This window comes from Pinus tabuliformis, chromosome 7 (assembly GCF_031772625.1).
Source record: "Pinus tabuliformis cultivar Carrire ecotype Pingquan chromosome 7, CPIR1, whole genome shotgun sequence".
NCBI classification, from domain to species: domain Eukaryota; kingdom Viridiplantae; phylum Streptophyta; class Pinopsida; order Pinales; family Pinaceae; genus Pinus; species Pinus tabuliformis.
In genome coordinates, this window is record NC_142293.1 from 777,694,912 (window position 1) to 777,717,809 (window position 22,898).

General features: G+C 43.7%; 1 protein-coding gene across 2 annotated transcripts in view; it reads left to right on the top strand.

Annotated features, from left to right (window-relative positions):
• Positions 1-22,898, top strand: part of ALA2 (aminophospholipid ATPase 2) — a 426,245-nt gene that overhangs the window by 207,659 nt on the left and 195,688 nt on the right. The gene's annotated exons all lie outside the window — the stretch shown is intronic.

Here is a 22,898-nt window from a genome sequence, read left to right on the forward strand (position 1 = left end):
TGTCATCTAACTGAGTATTGTTTTGGGTAAAATATATACCCCAGTTATGTAGAATGTTTTAGCAATCACTAGAGAACTGCTACCATGCTTTGTTCTTCTTCTTAGACTCTACTAAAATTGGTGCTTTTGCAATGTTGCACGAAGCGGGGACAAAGCAGGTTTGTTTTTGAGAAGCAAAGCGTCGAAAGTGTCATTTTCTAAAAATCCTTGGAAGCAAAGTGCCCCGGAAGCGTCTAATATATTTATATATTATATTGCATTTATGTTTAGGAGAAAACATTCAGAATGCCAAATTAGTTGCAGAGTATATGAAAACATGTATATATGTACATAAATCAAGATAGAAGTGGCATCCATAATACATTAATGATTAATTAATTGAGCATCAACCATCTAGAATCTAGATTTTGTCAATTACAAACAAACATACAATTTTTTAGGGCAAACATACAATTTTTTAGGGCATATAATAGAAAGTAGACCATTAACTTATGGAATGAAATAGGTTATTTAGCAACTGCCAACAATAACATGACCAAATAGTTGTGTTTACAAGATAGGCCATCTACACACCAAAATATGAAGATTAAAAGGTTCAAAACAATAAACTGAGCTAGTTGTTTGTAATATCCCAAACGAAATATTTGGCTAAATATCGAAATGGATTAATTCTCTAAATAAAAATTTCCATTCATTTAACAAAACATTGCCATGTAAAATGTAACAAATAGAGTACTACAAAAATAATAATATGATGAACATAAATAATCTCAGCTTGTATTATAATAGATAAATTGGGGTTTACATGTTGATACAACTAATATAGCTGAGATGGAAAAGCTGGCCTCAAGAATTTGCTCCAATGCTGCACTGACCCTCCAAAACTGAACTGAACTGCAACTGCTAAGCTCTCCTGTGAATTCTAGATGAATTCACGAAAAGGAAAGATGGGTACTCGCCTACTCTCACTAAATCACTCCAGGGTTTCCATCCTAGGTCTACTAATGAAGTTGGGAACCCTTGACTCTCCCAAACCTCTCCAAAAGAAAGAAGCTCAATTCCAATATGTTTTCAAATGGTCTCCACCTCCTCTTTTATAGATCTCATGGACCCCTCTAGAAGCCTTTATTTTGTTATTATTTTATTCACTAAGTACCTTTTCCCTCTTTTTATTTTAATTAAAACACCTTTAAAATTTGGGAAAATGGTAAATCGGTCACCATCCTATTGAACAATCTAGGGCAGTTAGCATTAGATAGATTCTTCTATACTTGATAACAATTTGTGAAATGATTTTACCATTTATCTTATCTTGATCTTCTTCTTATTATGAGTGTGTGTGTTTACTTCATGAAACTACTACCAAAACAAAGAGACAAGAACACAAGAAGTTGGCATTCTGCCAGGGCCAAAACCTCTCCCTCTTGGAGAGGAAAACTCGCACATAATTCTTCTTATAGAGATTCTAAGTTCACTAAGACCATGACCCTTGACCTATCAAGCCACTCCAAGACCAAGACACCAATCCTCTTCTTACTGCCAAGGTCATCATCATCATTACTGCTTCATCGAGATCATCATTGCTGCACCATGACTGCTCCTTGAGATCACCACTGAGATTATCTCTGCACCTTCATCGAGATCATAACCTTCAAGAACGAGACCATGACTGTAATAGGATCATGACTGCACCTTAATGTAAGTCGAGATAAAATGTGTCACTATGCGATCCTTCCATCATCATTAGGTTGAGACTGTGATCATCCTTGTCACTGTCATCGCTACTCCTTCTCATTATGCCGAGACTGTAATAGTTGAGACTGTGATTATCTTTGTCACTGTCATCATTGCTCCTTCTCATTATGCCGAGACTGTAATATCCATCCGAAAACTTATAGACTCCTTCTTCAACTGTAACACTTCAACATAGTCTTCATCCGAGATTCCTGTTCCATTACTTGTTTGAGATATCACTGAGATTATTAGCGAAATTTCAGATATATCCGAAGTAGTAGAGGTTTATGCGAAGTTCTGAAACCCTGTAATCTTATCCAAAAATCTCAGACCTATCTGAGTTTTGTCACTCTTTCTGCGTAGACCCTGATGGGGTATATATAGTGGATATGTCTCCATGAATAAGCCCAATGTGGGAAAATCGGTGCAACATATAGAGGGTTTTATTATTAAGCAGATTCTGAATACAACTAGGGTGCCAGAAATGACTCACCCTTCAGAGAATGTCCTTGGCAACAATACCTCTATCCGAAGACAAATATTCTGGCAAATCAGCAGCCAAATGAACAATCCTCCAGTGACTGCGGCTGTTCCTTGTGTTGGACAACGAAAGCTGCTCCACGCACTCCTCTGGAACTGCGTCACCCTCTTCAGAACTGCATCACCCTCTCTCGACTAATCTGCTGTCAGTCTGCCCAACAGACTTCCTCAGCACAGGCTCTGAAGCTCTCTGCGTCAACTCCGTCAGCCTCTATGGACTCTGCGCCAGCTCATTTGGCCCTCTGCTTGCTCTGTGCTGGCCTCCTTAGCCTCTGCGTCAACCCTTGCTGCCTCTGCGTCAGCCTTCCTAGGCTATGCGCTGCCTCTGCATTAGCCTTCCTAGGCTCTGCGCTGCCTCTGCATCAGCCTTCCTAGGCTCTGCGCTGCCTCTTCCAACACTCTGCTACCTCTCTGATATGTATTCCTTAGCCTCCTGCCGAGTTTCCCCTCACTGCAACTGATCACTTGTTCAATTTCCTCAGCAAACCTTGCCCCAGAAAATCGAACTGATTGATTTCTCTTGGTGTCTTGGTGTGTCTCCAACTGACGCTCAAGCCTCCTCTAATACTTTTCCTGTTGACAATTCAACGGCGGAGATTAAGTCCCTAATCAACGGCTAAGATTAGATTTGACTTGATCCTTGTTATTTAGAACTTTCTCACCCATATTATATTAATACACATTAATATTTTAATTTTCCTAAGTTTAGAGTTAGGGTTTCATTAAAAATATTAATTATTTTAATATCTATCCATCCAAGTGGAATTTTCCCAAACGATTTCTGAGTCTTGGAGATCTCATGTGTCTTAGCCTCTCCACCAATTTTCATGGCTAGAGTACATCCGATGCTACCAAAAATCAACATTAGCTAGGGACTCTTTTATACATCAACAACTTCTTCTTCATGGGTTCTTGAAGTGCTTGATCAACTTCTCTCCTTGATGTCATGAAATTTTGTTGAGCTTCTTCCTTGTAGGGCAACAACCATCGATCACTCTCCTTCTTATTCCGTCATGTGATTCCTTTCTTCATGGAAAGTGGCCTTCTTGGCATACATCTGGAACTTCATTCATATGGCTACTTCTTTTCTCTCCATGCTTCTTTCAGGTGTTCCATCCATCGCATGAATGCTGGTTGTACTTGTACTTGCAAGTCTTGTTCTAGTAGAACTACATGAACTCATCCATATATTATTCAAGAAATCAAAACATCATATTAAATTAAATCATACCTTACGAGATGGCTCTTCATCATGACATCTTCTTGTAGGTATCAACGTCTTGCAAACTTATTGACATATCTCCCAAAGATATCCATTGTCAAGGGTCTTCATATTTTCAGACTTTCATCAATCTTTATATCTTTCTGGGAGATTTCCTAGTCAAATCTTCTTGGTCTTTTGGATGTTGATTGCCTTCATCATGGTTGCATATCTCACGATCTTTTCCTTCCTCACACATTCCATTTCCAGGAGCTTTCAATCAGAGTTTCTTAGTCAACTACCTCATACTTCATATGAGGACATTTTATGTTGATTTCATCTAGTGTGACTTATGCCTTCTCGCATTCTTTCAGAGGAGAAGATCTCTTGATCATGCTTCTCAAGATAGAAGTAATGATTCATGTTACCTGCAACCATATGACATGACATTATAATATTAAATACAAGCATACATACCTCATTTTACCTTTAGGTCATCTAGGCTTCTTCCAGCAGCTTCCTTGATTGAAAAGATCTTCAATCCCTTGATTTGCTTCATGTCATCACACCATTATCCCATGAATTCCATAAGTTGGAGTTCTTGATGAAACACTTGCTCCCTCTCTAGATTAGTGAACCCTTCGATGAGGATTCCTTCAGAGAATCTTGAGGATCTTGCATATCCCTATCTGGCAGATGTTTCCTTTTTGCCTTAATGTATGATGAGCCTTGTCCTGGATGACATCTTTCTTTCCTTCAATGTTCAATGAGATTCCCAAGAGCTATATCCTTCATGTTTGACTGCCATGGATTTTGTCCCTTTTGTCCTTCATGATATCCATGGTGATGTCACGAGCTCTTGCTTCTAATGCTTTCATGATGCCATGATGCATCTTATTATCATTGTCATATCTTATAACACAAGATATAGGAGCTTATGATAGGATCCTTTTGTGAGGGATACTATCTTACTCATAGGAGAGATTTGATACTCCCTCTTTCCTTGGCCCTTTTCTTTAGCTTCCTCCATCTTTCAGTGATATGAACTTCCAAAATATTTCTATAGCATTGAATCTTAACTATACTTATTTTTGTCTTTTCCTGAGGACCAACCTTGCCTATCTTTTCTGCACAAGGTTGAATTCTTTCATCCTTTAATACTATAGACTGCAACTTGTCTTTCTCTTTCTAGCATAGAGACCACAAATTGCTGGGTGAGGTAACCTTCTTTGTTCATTGATATTTGTTACCTTGCTCATCATTGATGACTAATTTCTTATCATCTTTCCTGGATCTTCATGAAGTTATTCCTTTATTCTTTGATACCTTTACTATTGTGTAGGTCTAAGTGACCTTTTTTAATTTAATTTCCTAGAGTATATCTAGCAATTCATATATCTCTGTTTATGTCTCCTCTTCTGCTATTTAGGTATGAGAGGACTTTTGACTGATATAATATGAATCCGATGAATCTCTTGATGGATTCAAACAATGCTTGACCTTTATAGACTTTTTCATAGATATCAATGATTTATCTTTTTTATGAGGATTATGACAATCCTCCTTATTCTATGCAAGGACTTTCGATTATCTAACCGATTTATAAATCCCCTTGCAATCATGAAATCATTTAACCAAATCTGATTATAAAATTGAAAGATACTTACATGGTGTGTGAAGAGGAGATCTTCACCTTGATGCTTCTTTTGCTTGAGCTGCCCATCATTAGTATCCTTTCATCACGACTTCCTTGGAGACCTTCTAGCACCATGACATTAGTGGTCTTGACGTCACCGAAACTGCTTCATGACCTTGCCAATTCATCTTTAAGGTATTTTTGACTTCAACATATTGTTGACATGCTAGTGATACTATGTTATGATCCGAGCATCATGTTATTGAGATCATATTCATAGACACAATTTGAGACTATGGCAAATATATTGATATGGCACTGCATTGAGACAGTGATTTATATGTGCATAGAGTTGTGTAGAGATGCAATGTTTAGAGAGCCCAAACTTGTCACTGAATAACATAACTAAACTGTGGGTGGCACTGTATAGAGCCACTGTCTCATCACCGAAATTGTCTTGATGTAATAACTATATTAAGACAATGATGTAATCATGAATTGTGAGAGGTATTCCTTGGATTACTTTTGCAATATATATATTGTTGGAATTTCTAACTCTGACACGTTAGAAACCCTTCATGCACTTTACTGATTTATTCTTGTTGATTTGTGGTAGCATCGAATGTGCTCTGGCCGTGAGATTTGGTGGAGAGGTTGGGGCACATGAGATCTCCAATAGCCAGAAAGGGGTTGGGCAGATTCTAAATAGTTTAGGAGATATTAAAATAATTAATATTTTTAATGGAGTCCCTAAGTCTAAACTTAGGGAAATTAAAATATTAATGTGGATTAATATAAAACTGTGTTAGAATGGTCCAAAAGACATGGATCAAGCCAAATCTAATCTTAGCCGTTGATTAGGGACTTAATCTCGGCCGTTGATATGTCAACGAGAAAAGTATAAGAGGGGGCTTGAGGGTCACTTGGAGAACACACCAGATGATCAACCATTCTAAAGTTTGCTAAAAGAGATAGAATCAGTGATAGGAGTTGCAGCTGAGGGGCATTGAGTACAAAGAGACAGAGAGGCAAAGAGTGAGAGAGAGTGATGCAGTAGTAGCCATGGCTCACGCAGGGCCACGCAGAGGCAACCGGGAGTTGCACAGTGCTTCAGAGAGGTCAGCGTTGCTGATGCAGAGGGCCATAAGGCTGACGCAAGGCTTCCTGAGGCTGACACAGGCCCATTCAAGGTGACGCAAGGCCAACGCAGGGCAGAGAGAGACTGACGCAGTCCAGAAAGGCAGATGTTGAGGTTTCTGGGGCAGATTGGAGCTGAGGAGCTGCCAAAAGGTTTATCCGGGATTTCAGTTAGGACATTTGTCTCAGATTGAGAGGTACTACTGCCAAGGAAATTCTTTGTTGGGTAAGTCGGATTTGGCACCCAAATTGTACTCTGAAATTGCTTAATAAGAAAACCCTCAGATAGTTACACCGGTTTTCCCGCATTGGGTTTTTCGGGGACATTGGTCCAAAAATAACGATGTCATTTTGTGTGCTTGTTTCTGTTTCCTTCAGTTGATGATCTATAATATGTTGAGCATGCACTAGTGTTTATTTTCAGTATTTACATTGTAAATAACTTGTTAAGTAACGGAACAAGTAGGTAGTAATAAATCAGTAATGTGCATGGAGGGTTTCTAACTAGTAGACTTAGAAACTTCAACATGGTACCAGAGCGTGGTTGCAGATCACAGGGGAACTGAGGACATTAGCCGAGCAGAGAAATAGTCGCAGAAAACAACTGTCCCAAGTGACAAACGTTGTTTCTAGCAGAGCAGCAACAAGGGAAGGGTGACGCAGTGCCTGCATCATCAAGGGTGAGCCAGAAAAAGGCAGCACAGAGGCAAAGGGAGACTCACGAAAAGCCGCACAAGAGCTAGGAGGGCTGACGCAATTGGCTGAGGAGGCCGGGTTGCTGGTGCCAGGATTGTGTAGAGCCTAGGAGCTCTCACCTTCAGGTTGCTGGGGTTTAGGAGGCTGTGGGAAAGTTGCAGAGTGGAGCTGGTGAGGTACTGTAGTCAGAAAAGCACTTGATAGGGCAAGGCCAAGAGGAGGGAGTTGCTACCGAGGATTTCTAGCCGAGAAATCCAGATTAGTGGTGCGATGCACAAACGATCAGAGTAGGGGGCATCTCTGTTGATTTGGGGTAGCATCGAATGTGCTCTAGCCACGAAATTTGGTGGAGAGGCTAAGGCACATGAGATCTCCAATACTCAAAAAGGCTTTGGGCAGATTCTAAACAGGGAGATATTAAAATAATTAATATTTTTAATGGAGTCCCTAAGTTAAAATATTAATGTGAATTAATATAAAATTGTGTTAGAATGGTCCAAAAGTCATGGATCAAGCCAGATCTAATCTTAGTCGTTGATTATGGACTTAATTTCGGTCATTGATTTGTCAACAAGAAAAGTATAAGAGGAGGCTTGAGGGTCACTTGGAGAACACACCGAGTTGATCAAGATTTCGACTTTCTGGGGCGGGTTTGCTGAGGAAGTCGAGACAGTGATTAGAGTTGCAGTTGAGGGGCAGTGAATACAAAAACAGAGAGGTAGAGATAGTGTTGGGAGGATCAGCGCAACAGCCAAGAAAGTTGACGCAGAGGGCAGAAGCCAGAACTGTGGGGAACAGTCGGAACAGCCGGGAAAGCTGACGCAGTGGGCAGAAGCCGGAACTGCCGGAACAACCGGGAAAGCTGACGCAGAGGGTAGAAGCCGGAACAGTCAGAACTGCCGGAACAACGGGGAAAGCTGACGCAGAGGGTATAAGCCGGAACTGCCGGGAACAACTGGGAACTGCCGAGAAAGTTGACATAAAAGGCAGAAGAGGCTAACGCTCACTAGAGGCTGACGTTGGGGTTTTTCGTGGGGCAGATTGGAGCTGAGGAGCTGCTAGAGTGTTTATTTGGGATTTCAGCCGGAGCATCTGTCTCCGAAGGAGAGGTACTACTGCCAAGATTATTCTCTGTTGGGTGAGCCAGTTTTGGCACCCAAATTGTATTCAGAAACTGCATAATAATAAAAACCTCAGATAGCTGCACCGATTTTCCCGCATTGGGTTTTTCTGGAAACATTGGTCCAAAAATAACGGTGTCATTTGTGTGCTTGTTTTGTTTCCTTCAGTTGATGATCTGTAATGTGTTGAGCATGTACTTGTATTTATTTCCAGTATTTACATGGTAAATAACTTGTTAATTAACAAAACAAGTAGGTAGGAATAAATCAGAAAGTACATGAAGGGTTTCTAACGGGTTAGACTTAGAAATTCCAACATGGTATCAGAGCGTGGTTGCAGATCACAAGAGAACTGAGGACATCAACCGAGCAGAGCAACAACAACAGAAATCAGCTGTCCCGAGTGATAGAGCTGATCCTTGTAGAAGGCGACAGAGGAAGGAGTGACGTAGAGGGATTGCATCATCATTCTGGGCCGGAGAAATATAGCGCAAAGGCTAAGGGAGGCAGAATCAGGGTCACACAGAGCCACGCAGAGGCCAAGAGGGTTGACCAATGTTTTAAAACTCCGACTCCGACTCGGCCGAGGGTCGACTTTGACTCCAACTCCAACTCGGCATCGACTCGGTCGTTGTAAAAAATACATTAAATATTTATTTTTTATAAAAACACACAATTTTAAAGATTTTCATTCATGTTTCCAAACACATAACATTAGAATATAGATAGAAGACAACATATGATCAAAGTAGGCTCATGAATATATCCATTATATCAAAATGGCACCCAGTGCACTGTCCAATACATACACGATGATGATATAGAGATCAAAACAAAAACACATAACCAAGGAGGCTATAAATGGCCTCTACAACAAAAGTCTGTGACCAGTACTACTGGCCACTGCTAGAGTTGCCAACATCATTTGGCTCAGTGTTACTTGGGAGCGGGAGCAAAAGTGGGAAGCGAGAGCGAAAATGGGAATGGGAGCAACATTTTCAAAAGCTCTCAGTTTGGGAGCGAATCCCGGAGGAGTTCGACAACCAATGTCACTAACATCAAGGTACATAGAGGGATTGGTGCTCTTGATTAAATATGAGTTCCATACCCTAATACATGACAAAATTCAATGGAAACATTGCAATCCCCCAATCCTGAAATCCTGAAAAACTGATAAGTTTGCGAGATTTTGAATGAAATCTAAAATTCTACTTTCTCCATATGAAATCCAATGAGGCCGGAACCACTCTCAAACATCATGAGTCATTTCATGGTAATGTTAAAAATTTAAGTAAAAGGATGAAAATGAAGATTAAGGAGAATGTCACTTTTACTTTAAGAATTTAACATTACCATGCAATTTGAATAGCATATCAATACTAGGAGAGGGGAATGGACCCCAAAGACCAAAAAACCAATTAATAAAACCATTTGGAGTCCTCCACACTGAGAAAAAACATAAAAAAAAAATTACGTTTTTGGGGTTCACTGGCTGCATGAACTCGGACTCGGCCGAGTTAAGACTGACCTGGCCGAGTCATGGCATGACTCGGCCCTGTCAGTCTTAACGCGGCCGATTGAACCAATTCGACGACCGAGTCGCAATTTTTTTTACCGGCTCGGACCAACTTGGCCAAGTCGGTTCTTAGGCGGCCGACTTTTAAAACACTGGGGCTGACGCAATTGGCTAGGGGAGCTGATTTGCCGGTGCCGGGATTGCGCAGAGCCAAGTGGCTCAATCCTTCAGTTGTTGGGGTATAGGAGACTGTGGGTAAGTTGTAGAGTGAAGCTGGTGGGGTATTGTAGTCAGAATAGTACCTAACAGGGAAAGATCAAGGGGAGGGAGTTGTTGCCAAGGCAGATTTCTAGCCAAGGAATCTAGATCAGTGTTGCAGTTGCATAAACAATTGGAGAGGGGCAACTTGACAGTTGGCAGAAGGATTTCCAGGAGGGAAATCGGGACTTAGAGGGAGTGCAGAAGAGAACTTCTAGACGGGAAGTAGAGAGACTTGGAGGAGTCAAACAGAGAACTTCCAGATGGGAAGTAGAGAGACTCAATAGGAGTCGAACCAAGAACCTCCAGGCAGGAAGTAGAGAGACTCGGAGGAGTTGACAGAGAAGAGTAGAGAGATGGTCATGAATGGGATGAGGGATCAGGGTACGTTGGACGAAGCGTCCAACTTTGTGGTCTTGAAGGTCAAGATCCTGTCCATTCTAGATAAACATCGTATCAAGGCCTTTGCCTTGAGGGATGACTACTGTGCCATGAGTGCACACACACCACTTGAGCGAAAGTGGGGAGACATCGAACTGTAGTTAAGATGACTACAGAAGATGAGGGGCAGGATCCTCGAGGTACCCAACCTCTTGGATTATACTTGGCTACGGGAGCCCCGAAGAGGAGTAGTAGGACTGGCGGATGTTGGTAGAGATGGATGAGGATGGAGCGGCAGAGAGAGCTACAGTGTAGGATTCCCAGGACAACGCGAGGCTAGCAGGTTGCAACAGTGTGAGAGGCATGGGAGTGTTGCACTAGTGCAGGATGGCATAGAGAGGTGTGCAACGGTGATAGATGCAGGGAGTTGTTGTAGCAACGCAGAGGTTAGGGAGGGAGCACTTGTCAATGACAAAGGGAGCTTCAATATCGGGAGTGTCTCTAGCCTGACAGAGATGTCAGAGTTGGGAGATCAGTTACTTACTTCTCAGTAACTAAGTTGCAGTACAACAGTTAGCAGTGGCGGTGCTATGGGCAGAATGATGCAGCATGATGAGAGGGGATGTAGTGCAGACGCAACAGTGGCAGTGGCAGGGCCATGGGCAACAGCACGGATGCAGAGGGAGTTGTCGTACAGATGCAGCAGTGGCAGTGGCAGAGCCATGGGTGGCAGTACGAGATGCAACAGTACAGATGATGGGCAACAGGCCTAGCATTAGGGACCGATGCCAAATGATCAGAGTAATACTCAGTAAGGAGTATTGCTAGAGCACAATCCTCGCTAAGAGGGAGTGTTGATTTGGGGTAGCATCGGATGTGCTCTAGCCACAAAATTTGGTGGAGACGCTAAAGCACATGAGATCTCCAATACCTAGAAAGGGTTTGGGCAGATTCTAAACAGTTTGGGAAATATTAAAATAATTAATATTTATAATGGAGTCCCTAAGTCTAAACTTAGGGAAATCAAAATATTAATGTGAATTTATATAAAATTGTGTTAGAATGGTCCAAAAGTCATGGATCAAGCTAGATCTAATCTTAGTCGTTGATTAGGGACTGAATCTCGGTCTTTGATTTGTCAACGAGAAAAGTATAAGAGGAGGCTTGAGGGTCACTTGGAGAACACACCGATTTGATCAAGATTTCAAATTTCTGGGGCAGGATTTGCTGAGGAAGTCGAGAGAGTGATCAGAGTTGCAGCTGAGGGGCAGTGAATATGGAAGCAAAGAGGCAGAGATAGTGTTGGGAGGATACTGCAATAGCCGGGAAAGTTGACGCAGAGGGCAGAAGCGGGAACTGCCAGGAAAGTTGACGCAGAGGGCAGAAGCTTGAACTGCCGGGAACAACCGGAACTGTCGGAACAGTAGGGAAAGTTGACGTAGAGGGCAGAAGCCGGAATTGCCGGGAACACCCGGGAACTACTGGAATTGCTAGGAAAGCTAACGCAGAGGGTAGAAGAGGCTGATGCAGTGCCTAGAGGCTGACACTCCCTAGAGGCTGACATTGGGGTTTTTCGTGGGGCAAATTAGAGCTGAGGAGCTGCCAGAGTGTTTATCCAGGGTTTCAGCCGGAGCATCTGTCTCCGAAGGAGAGGTACTACTGCCAAGATTATCCTCTGTTGGGTGAGCTGGTTTTGGCACCTAGATTATATTAAGAAACTGCATAATAATAAAAACCTCAGATAGCTGCACGGGTTTTCCCGCATTGGGTTTTTCCGGGGACATTGGTCCAAAAACAATGGTGTCACTTGTGTGCTTGTTTTGTTTCCTTTAGTTGATGATTTGTAATGTGTTGAGCATGTACTTGTATTTATTTCTAGTATTTACATGGTAAATAACTTGTTAATTAACATAACAAGTAGGTAGGAATAAATCAGAAAGTACATGAAGGGTTTCTAATGGATTAGACTTAGAAATTCCAACAATCTCGACATCGGCAGAAGGATTTCCAAGAGGGAAATCGAGACTCAGTGGGAGTCATATCGAGAACTTCCAGGAGGGAAGTAGAAGAGCATCATGGTACTACACGGAGTAAGAAGACCAGGACAGGCTGGACGGAGCGTCAAACTTCGCAATCTAGAAGGCCAGAATCTTATCCGTACTTGACAAAAATCGTGTCAAGCACTTCGCCTTGAAGACGATAGCTATCCCAGTCGACCCAGCTGAGAACGACAAGTACGAGGAGGCAATGGCGAGGGCCAAGAGCATCATCCTTGACGGGGTCAAGGACCATGTAGTACCACACATTGCCGAGAAGGAAACGACAAATGAGATGTGGGAGGCCCTAAAGAAATTGTACCAGCATACTTCTGTGCAGAGAAGAATGTTACTAGAAAATCAGTTGAGGTCATATCAGATGAAGAAGGGAGAACCGATTAACACCTTCCTCGGAGGACTGAATGAGATCCGAGATTAGTTGACTGCTATAGAAGCCACGCCGGATCAGGAATTGATGGTGAGGACAGCCCTGAATGCAGTCTTAAAAGACTGGGAGGTATTTGTCCAGAGTATACTGGGCAGAGGGACACTTCCACCTTGGGATGAGATGTGGGCGGCTCTTTGCCAAGAAGAGATCAGACGATAGTCAAAGGCGGGAAGCAGCAGTAAGGGGATCAGAGTCAAAAAGGAAGAGGAGGAAGATGTTGCCCTAGCATCTGAGGGAAAGCAAGAAAAGCGGAAGAAGAAGGATCTCTCTAAGATCAAGTGCTTCCACTGTGGGGAGTTGGGTCATTATGCGACCCAGTGTCCAAGGAAGAAGAGTAAGGGAGAGTCTTCTGAGACTAAGGCAGTGCCAGCAAGGGCAGAGAAGGAAGTGGAGACAGATGATGACTGTGCCATGAGTGCACACGCACCACTTGAGAGAAAGTGGGGAGACATCGAGCTGTAGTCAGGCGGACTACAGGCGATGAGGGGCAAGATCCTCGAGGTACCCAGCCTTTTGGATTACACCTTGCTACGGGAGCCCCGAAGAGTAGCAGGACTGGATGATGTGGGTAGAGACGGATGTAGATGAAGAGGCAGAGAGAGCTACAGTGTAGGAGTCTCGAGACAATGCGAGGTTAGCAGGCTGCAACAATGCGAGAGGCACTGGAGTGTTGCACCAGTGCAGGATGGCACAGAGAGGTGTGCAACGGTGCGAGATCCAGGGAGTTGTTTCAGCAGCACAGAGGTCATAGAAGGGGCACTTGTCAGCAGCAGAGGGAGCTTCAACATCAGGAGGGTCTCTCGCCCAACAGAGAGGTCAAAGTTGGGAGATCCATTACGTATTTCTCAATGACTGAGTTATAGTGCTGCAGTGGGCAGCACGATGCAACATTATGAGAGGAGATGCAGTGCAGATGCAGCAGTGGCAGTGGCAGAACCATGGACAGTAGTACATGATACAACAATGCAGAGGATGGTGGGCAGCAGGCCTAGTATCAACACAAGGACCAATGCCAGATGATCAAAGTAATACTCAGTGAGGAGTATTGCTAGAGCATAGTACTCGCTAAGAGGGAGTGTTGATTTTTGGTAGCATCGGATGTGCTCTAGCCACGAAATTTGGTGGAGAGGTTGGGGCACATGATACATCCAATACCCAGAAAGGGTTTGGGCAGATTCTAAACAATTTAGGAGATATTAAAATAATTAATATTTTTAATGGAGTACTTAAGTTTGAACTTAGAGAAATTAAAATATTAATGTGGATTAATATAAAACTGTGTTAGAATGGTCCAAAAAACATGGATCAAGCAAGATCTAATCTTAGCCATTGATTAGGGACTTAATCTCGGCCATTGATATGTCAACGAGAAAAGTATAAGAGGGGAGTTGAGGGTCACTTGGAGAACACACCAGATGATCAGTGATTCTATTCTCTAGAGGAGGGTTTGCTAAGAGAGATAGAATCAGTGTTCGGAGTTGCAGCTGAGGGGCACTGAGTACGGAGAGACAGAGAGGCAGAGATAGTGCCGGGAGATCAACATAGGAGCCAGAGAGAGTGATGCAGTAGTAGCTAGGGCTCACGCAAGGCCACGTAGAGGTAGCCAGGAGCTGTGCAGTGCTTCAGAGAGGCCAGTGTTGCTGACGTAGAGGGCCAGAAGGCTGACGCAGGGCCATCGCAGGGCAGAGAGAGGCTGACACAGTCCAGAAAGGCAGACGCTGGGGTTTCTGGGGTAGATTGGAGCTGAGGAGCTGTCGGAAGGTTTATCCGGGGTTTCAGCCAGGACATTTGTCTCAGACTGAGAGGTACTACTACCAAGGAAATTCTTTGTTGGGTAAGCTGGATTTGGCACCCAAATTGTACTTTGAAATTGCTTAATAAGAAAACCCTCAGATAGCTGCACCGGTTTTCCCGCATTGGGTTTTTCCGGGGACATTGGTCCAAAAATAACGGTGTCATTTTGTGTGCTTGTTTCTGTTTCCTTCAGTTGATGATCTGTAATATGTTGAGCATGCACTAGTGTTTATTTTCAGTATTTACATTGTAAATAACTTGTTAAGTAACAGAACAAGTAGGAAGGAATAAATCAGTAATGTGCATGGAGGGTTTCTAACTGGTAGACTTAGAAACTTCAACAATTCCTACCTACACAAGTTATTTACCATGTGAATACTGGAAATAAATACAAGTACATGCTCAACACATTACAGATCATCAATTGAAGGAAATCGAAACAAGCGCACAAGTGACACCGTTGTTTTTGGACTAATATCCTCGGAAAAACGCAATGCGGGAAAACCTGTGCAACTATTTGAGGGTTTGATTTATTAAGCAGTTTTAGAATACAATCTAGGTGCCAAATTCGGCTCACCCAACAGAGAAAAAATCTCGACAGTAGTACCTCTCTACTCAGAAGCAAATATTTTGGCTGAAACCCCGAATAAACACTCCGACAGCTCCACATCTCCAATCTGCCCCGCGAAACCCCAATGTCAGCCTCTCTCTGGCCCAGTGTTAGCCTAGTGTTACTTTGGCTTGGCCTGCGCTAGCCTCTGGAGGCACTGCGTCAGTCCTCTCGTTCTCTGCGTCACCCACGCTGGCCCTCTGAGGCACTGTGCGGCTCCTGGCTGGCTCTGCGTGAACCCTTGGTTGCTTCTGCGTCCCTTTCTCCGGCCACTGCATTGATTCTCCCAATGCCATTTTTTCCTCTCTGCTTCTGTATTCCCTGCCCCTCAGCTGCAACTGTGATCACTCTCTCAACTTTCTCAGCAAACCCAGCCTAGAAAGTTGAAATCTTGATCTCTTGGTGTTTTCTCCAAGTGACCCTCAAGCCCCCTCTTATACTTTTCTCGTTGACAAATCAATGGTCGAGATTAAGTCCCTAATCAACGGCTAAATTAGATCTGGCTTGATCCATGTCTTTTAGACCATTCTAACACAATTTTATATTAATACACATTAATATTTTATTTTTCCTAAGTTTAGACTTAGGGACTCCATTAAAAATATTAATTATTTTAATATCTCCCAAACTGTTTAGAATCTGCCCAAACCCTTTCTGGGTATTGGAGATCTCATGTGCCTTAGCCTCTCCACCAATTTTTGTGGCTAGAGCATATCCGATGCTACCCCAAATCAACACTCCCTTTTAGTGAGGACTGTGCTCTAGTAATACTCCTCACTGAGCATCACTCTAATCATCCGAAATTGGTCCCTGTGCCGATGCTAGGCCTGCTGCCCAACATCCTCTACACTGTTGCATCCTGTACTGCTACCCATGGCCCTGCCACTGCCATTCCTGCATCCATCCTGCAACTCCCTCTGCATCTGTGCTGCTGTCCATGGCCCAGCCACTGCCACTGCTGCATCTGCATTGCAACCCCTTTCATCATGTTGCATCGGGTTGCCCATAGCACTACCACTACTGACTGTTGCACTGCAGCTCAGTTACTGAGAAGTAAGTAATTGATCTCCCAACTCTGACATCTCTGTCAGGCTAGAAAGACTCCTGATGCTGAAGCACCCTCTGTCACTGACATGTGCTCCCTCTCTGTCTGTTGCGCTGCTGCAACAAATCCATGCATCTTGCACCGTTGCACACCTCTTTGTGCGATCTTGCACTGGTGCAACACTCCTGTGCCTCTCGCATTGTTGTAGCCTGCTAGCCTCGTGCTATCCTGGAAATCCTGCACTGTAGCTCCCTCTGTCACTCCATCTGCATCTGTCTCTACTGACATCGCCAATACTGCTACTCTTCAGGGCTCTCGTAGCAAGTCTACTCCAAGAGGCTGGGTACCTCGACGATCCTGCCCCTCATCGCTTGTAGTCCGCCTGACTACAGCTTGATGTCTCCCCACTTCTTGTGAAGTGGCACTTGAGCACTCATGGCACAATCATTGTCTGTCTCCACTTCCTTCTCTACCCTTGCTGGTGTTGCTTTGGTCTCGGAGGCCTCTCCTTTACTCTTCTTCCTTGGACACTGGGTCGCATAATGACTCAGCTCCCCACAGCGGAAGCATTTGACCTTGGAGAGGTCCTTCTTCTTCCGTTTCTCCTGCTTTCCCTCAGATGCTAGGGCAACATCCTCCTCCTCTTCCTTCTTGATTTTGATCCCCTTGCCGCTGCTTTCCGCCTTACTTAGCCTTCTGATCTCTTCTTAGCGAAGAGCAACCCACATTTCCTCCTAATCTGGAAGGGTTGCCTTGCCTAGTATGCTCTGGACAAACACCTCCCAGTCTTCTGAGACTGCGTTCAGGCCTGTTCTCACCATCAATTCTAGATCCGTCATTGCCCCTATGGAAGTTAGCTAATCTTGGATCTCCTTCAATCGACCGAGGAATGGGTTGATTTGTTCTCCCTTCTGCATCTGGTATTATCGCAACCGATTTTCTAGCAGCATCTTCCTCTGCACGGAACAGTGATGCGGGGGAGCGGCCCCCCCCCCCCTACGAACCCGCTCCCGAAGCGCGCTCCGGGCGGGAGCGGCTCGGGAGCGGGTCGGGAGCGCGCTCCCGTAAAAAAATTTGCGCTCCCTGGTCTGTGAGGGAGCGCTTCAGGGAGCGATCGCTCCCGCGCTCCCGGAGCGCTTTTTAATGCCCGGGAGCGATCGGGGAGCGATCGCTCCCTGATCGCTCCCGGGCATTAAAAAACGCTCCGGGAGCGAATTTTAAATTTCCGGGAGCGATTCGGCGGAAAAAAAATCCGCGGACCCGAAAAAAACAAAAAATTAAACTAATTTTTTTGGATTTATAAGCCCAATGGGCCAAAACAAAATCATTTCAATGAGATTGAGCTTGAGTTTGAGAGCAAAGGAGCAAGGAGCAAGAGCTGAGGAGCAAGGAGCCAGAGCTGAGGAGCGAGGAGCAAGTGCCAAGGAGCGAGGAGCAAGCTTGCAGAGGTAAGTAACTTAATCATTTAGTTAGTTTAGCTGGTTAGGTAGTTAATTTTGTTAGTTTCATTTACCTGTTTGAGTTTAAAGATCATTAATTTAAATTAAATTAATAAATTAAATGAATTAATCCCAATAAACTAAATTAATTTGCAGATTCAAGACTCAAACCCTACAAACATCAAACACGATGGACCTGAGCATTTTTATTGGCATTTTCCTCTTCCTGGTCCCCTTTCTGGTTATTATGGTGGTGGAGAGTAGGAAATGGAGGGGGCCTGAAACTGAAGAGGTGGATGAAGAAGCCGGAGGAAGTCAAATAGGTGAAAACCCCAGTGAGGAGGATGTGGAGGGTGAACATGAGGGTCAAAAAACTAAACAAGACCAATCTCCATTGTGGAAATATGTTCAGAGGCCTGAAACAGGGAGAGGGGGTGGAACCACTAAATTTCATTGCCCCCATTGCAACACTGATTTCACAGGCTCATACACCCGTTTGAGAAGACACCTTTGCGGGAAAAGGGCATGGGATGGAGAGAAACAAATAGGAATCAGAACTTGTGACGCGGTGTCAACAGTTGATAGAGCCAAATACATAAAGGAAGAGGAGGACGCCCAATACAAAGCAAAAAGATCAAGGGGTTTCTTTGAACCAAGCTCACAAAGAACTCCTTCAGCATCCTCCCAAGGCAGTGGATATGGACATGGAGGCTCAGGGTCATCATCTTTACGCCGTAGAACCATATCAGATTTCCTTGATGAGGGGTGTAGGAATGATGTGGATTCAAAAATTTACAGGTTCCTCTATGCAAATGGGATACCATTCAATGTTCTACGCTCACCTTATTGGCACGAAATGGTTTCTGCCATAAATGATGCCCCTAAAGGATACAAGAGCCCTGGGTATGACAAGGCAAGAACAGTTGGCCTTGATCATGAAAAAGCAAAAATATCACATTCTTTGAATAAAATGACAAGTTCTTGGACTGACAATGGGGTGTCCATTGTATCTGATGGATGGACAAATGTAAAAGGCAAGCCATTGATAAGTGTTCTTGCTGTGTCCCGAAGTGGTCCCATTTTTCTAGCTGCACATGATTACTCAGACAAGTTCAAGACCGCTATCAACATTGCAGAAGCATTGCTTGAAACAATTGAGCGTATTGGCCCATACAATGTCATCCAAGTCATCACTGATAATGCTCCTAATTGTAAGGCAGCGGGAGCAATTATTGAGGATAGATACCCGAACATATTTTGGTCTGGATGTTTGGTTCACACATTGAACCTTCTGTTGCATGATATTGTCAAAAACAAAAATGAACAATACCAATGGATTGGGGATTTGTACAAGAGAGGAAAAAAATGATAAAATTTATTACAAATCATAGCAATACCCATGGCCTTTTCCGCAGTCACTCGAGATTGGAGTTGCTGAAGATTGCGAGGACTAGATTTGGTAGCTATTACCTCACCTTCAGGCGCCTTTTGAAGGTAAGAGAGGGTTTAGCTAGCATGGTATCAAGTCCAAATTGGCAGGTGTTAAAGGAAAGGGCTACAAATGTAGCTGACATTGCAGGTTTTGAAACGGTGGAGGAGGCCGCTCTTGATGGGCAGTTTTGGACAGCTGTGAGACAGGTATTGGATTTCACCAAGCCAATTTATAACATGATTCGGTTTGCAGATACAGACAAACCAGTGATTGGCGAGGTGTATGAGCAAATGGATACCATGTTGGGGGAAATAAAAGACATTGTTAATAACAGAGATCCCGACTTGTACAATCTGATTCACGATTGTGTGTGTGAACGGTGGAAAAAGCTTAACCTTCCACTACATTGCTTGGCGTATATCCTTACGCCAAAATACTACTCAGATTCTTGGTTGGGCAAACCTGCAGCAGGGGGTGGTGTTAGGACCAAACCCCATTTAGATCGAGAGGTAACTAAAGGATATCTGGATGCATTAGAAAAGTTGGTGCCTGACAGGGAGGAATGTGCAGCTGTGCGCCTTGAAATAGGCAGATACTTCACTGGCAGTGGTTTGTATGGTAACTTCCATGCAATGGACGACAAAGATAAATTTGATTCTCTCACATGGTGGGAAACATATGGCGGCGACGGACTTTTGCGAAAATTGGCATTGAAAGTTCTTGCACAGGTTGTAAATTCTTCTTCTGCAGAGAGGTGTTGGAGCACCTACAGTTATATACATAATGTGAAAAGAAACAGGCTCAACGAAAACCGAGCAGAAAGCTTGGTTTATGTGCACTACAATTTGAGGTTGTTGAGCCATTACTGTGATCGGGCTAATGAAGATCCCACATATAAAATTTGGGACAATCACCCTGAGGACGACAATTTAGAGGATGGCATTGTACATATGGAAGAACTAGAAGATGAGCTTGTACGGGATGAAGCTGAAGCAGCTGCAGCAGCCATGCCACCTCCACCTCCACCATCCAGTAGCAGTTCTCGGGGCCCGAGTCTTGTTCCATTGCTGTCGCCACCTCCATCGACACCCTCGCGTGGAGGCTCTAGTTCTGGTCGTCGGTCTGGGCGGGAGACTCCTAGAAGACCGCCAGGACCTACTTATACTCCTGGAGACTCTCGTGGCAAGGGCCACTTGTAGATTTACAGTTTACTTGTCTTTTTTAGTTTCTATTAGACTTGTCACTTTAGTTTTCATAACTGTTCAGTGTTGAGTTTTGAGTCCTTGACTCTTGACTCTTGACTCTTTCATATCATTATGACATTATGATATTTTTTGTAAACATTATATCACTGTGACAATGAAAATTTGAAGTTTGAAGTTGGGCCTTGGCAATTATAACTCATTGGTAATGATTGTGAATTATGAATATGATGCTTTGTGAAAGACTAAAGTTGTTTCATTTCATCTCATTATTCATGTTTCATTTTATAAATTTTTAACATTTCATATCATGTTAACAGTTAGAAGTTAGGACTTAGAAATATCTTCGATATTACTTCTTGTAATGGTTAAACTTGGCTTACAAGTACAACTTGTTACTTTGGTGATCAATGATGATAAATGTTATTGAATTGAATGTTATTTTAATTTATTATTTTACTAAGGTTGATGACGATTATAATTTCTAGATGATTGATGTGATATGGTTCAATGATCAATTTATGTTTTTTTATGTTTTTTATGTCTATTTCATCATTTTACATGTTTTTGTTGACATATATGTATCAAAAATTAAAAAATATAAAAAATATATATATTTTTAAAAAATCGCTCCGGGATTCGCTCCCAAACCGGGAGCTTCTGAAAATGGTCGCTCCCGCTCCCGCTTCCGCTCCCGCTCCCCGCTCCCGCTCCCGCTCCCAAGTAACACTGGCACGGAAGTACGCTAATACAACTTGGTCAGGGCCTCCCACATCTCTTGTGCCGTGTTCTTCTCGGCAATATGTGGTACTATATGATCCTTGACCTCGTCAAGGATGATACTCTTAGCCCTCGCCATTGCATCCTCATACCTGTCATTATCAGTCGGGTCAACTGGGATAGCTATTGTCCTCAAGGCGAAGTGCTTGACATGATTCCTATCTAGTACGGATAAGATTTTGGCCTTCCAGACTACAAAGTTTGAGGCTCCGTCCAGTGTGTCCTGGTCTCTTACTTCGTGTAGCGCCATTTTGCTGCTCCTCTACTTCCCTCCTGGAAGTTCTCGGTATGACTCCTCTGAGCCTCGATTTCCCTCCTGGAAACCCTTCTCCCGATGTCGAGATGCCCCTCTTTAATCGTTTGTGCAATTGCAACATTGATCTGGATTCCTTGGCTAAAATTCCACCTTGGCAGTAACTCCCTCTACCCTGGCCTTGCTCTGTTAGGTGTTGTTCTGACTACAGTACCCCACCAGCTCCACTCTGCAACTTACCCACAGCCTCCTAAAGCCCAACAAACTGAAGGTTAGAGCTCCTAGGCTCTGCGCAATCCCGACACTAGCAAATCGACCTCCTTAGCCAACTGTGTCAGCCCTCTTGGCCTTTGTGTGAGCCTGTCTTTGCCTCCCTAAACCTCTGCTTTGCCTCTTCCTGGCTCAATCTTGATGATGCAGGCACTGCATCACCCCTTCCTTGCTACTACTCTGCTAGGAACAACTTCTGTCACCTGGGACCACTGTTTTCTCTTGCGGCTACTCTGTTTGGCTGATGTCCTTCGTTCTCCTGTGATCTACAACCATGCTCTAATACCATGTTGGAATTTCTAAGTCTGACACGTTAGAAACCCTTCATGCACTTTATTGATTTATTCCTACCTATGTGTTTTGTTAATTAAAAAGTTATTTACCATGTGAATACTGGAAATAAATACAAGTACATGCTCAACACATTACAGATCATCAAATGAAGGAAATAGAAACAAGAACACAAGTGACATCGTTGTTTTTGGACTAATGTCCCCGAAAAAACCCAATGCGGGAAAACCGGTGCAGCTATCTGAGGGATTGATTTAGTAAGTAGTTTCAGAATACAATCTGGGTGCCAAATCCGGCTCACCCAACAGAGAAAAAATCTTGGCAGTAGTACCTCTCTACTCGAAAGCAGATATTCTGCCTGAAACCTCGGATAAACACTTTGGCAGCTCCACAGCTCCAATCTGCCCCACGAAACCCCAACGTGAGCCTCTAGGGACTGCGTCAGCCTCTCTCTGGCCCAGTGTTAGCCCAACGTCACTCTGGCTTGGCCTGCGTCAGCCTCTCTCTGGCCCAATGTTAGCCCAACGTCACTTTGGCTTGGCTTGCGTCAGCCTCTCTCTGGCCCAGCGTTAGCCCAACGTCACTTTGGCTTGGCCTGCGTCAGCCTCTGGAGGCACTGCGTCAGTCCTCTAGCCCTTTGCATCATCTAGGTTGGCCCTCTAAGGCACTGTGCAGCTCTTGGCTGCCTCTGCGTGAGCCCTGGCTGGCTCTGCGTGAACCCTTGGCTGCTTCTGCGTCCCTTTCTCCGGCTATTGCGTTGATTCTCTCGGTGCTATCTCTGCCTCTCTACTTCTGTATTAACTGCCTCTCAGTTGCAACTCTGATCACTCTCTCAACTTTCTCAGCAAACCCAGCGCCAGAAAGTTGAAATCTTGATCTCTTGGTGTTTTCTCCGAGTGACCCTCAAGCCTCTGCTTATACTTTCCTCGTTGACAAATCAACGGCTGAGATTAAGTCTCTAATCAACGACTAAGATTAGATCTAGCTTGATCCATGTCTTTTGGACCACTCTAACACAATTTTATATTAATACACATTAATATTTTATTTTCCCTAAGTTTAGACTTAGGGAATCTAT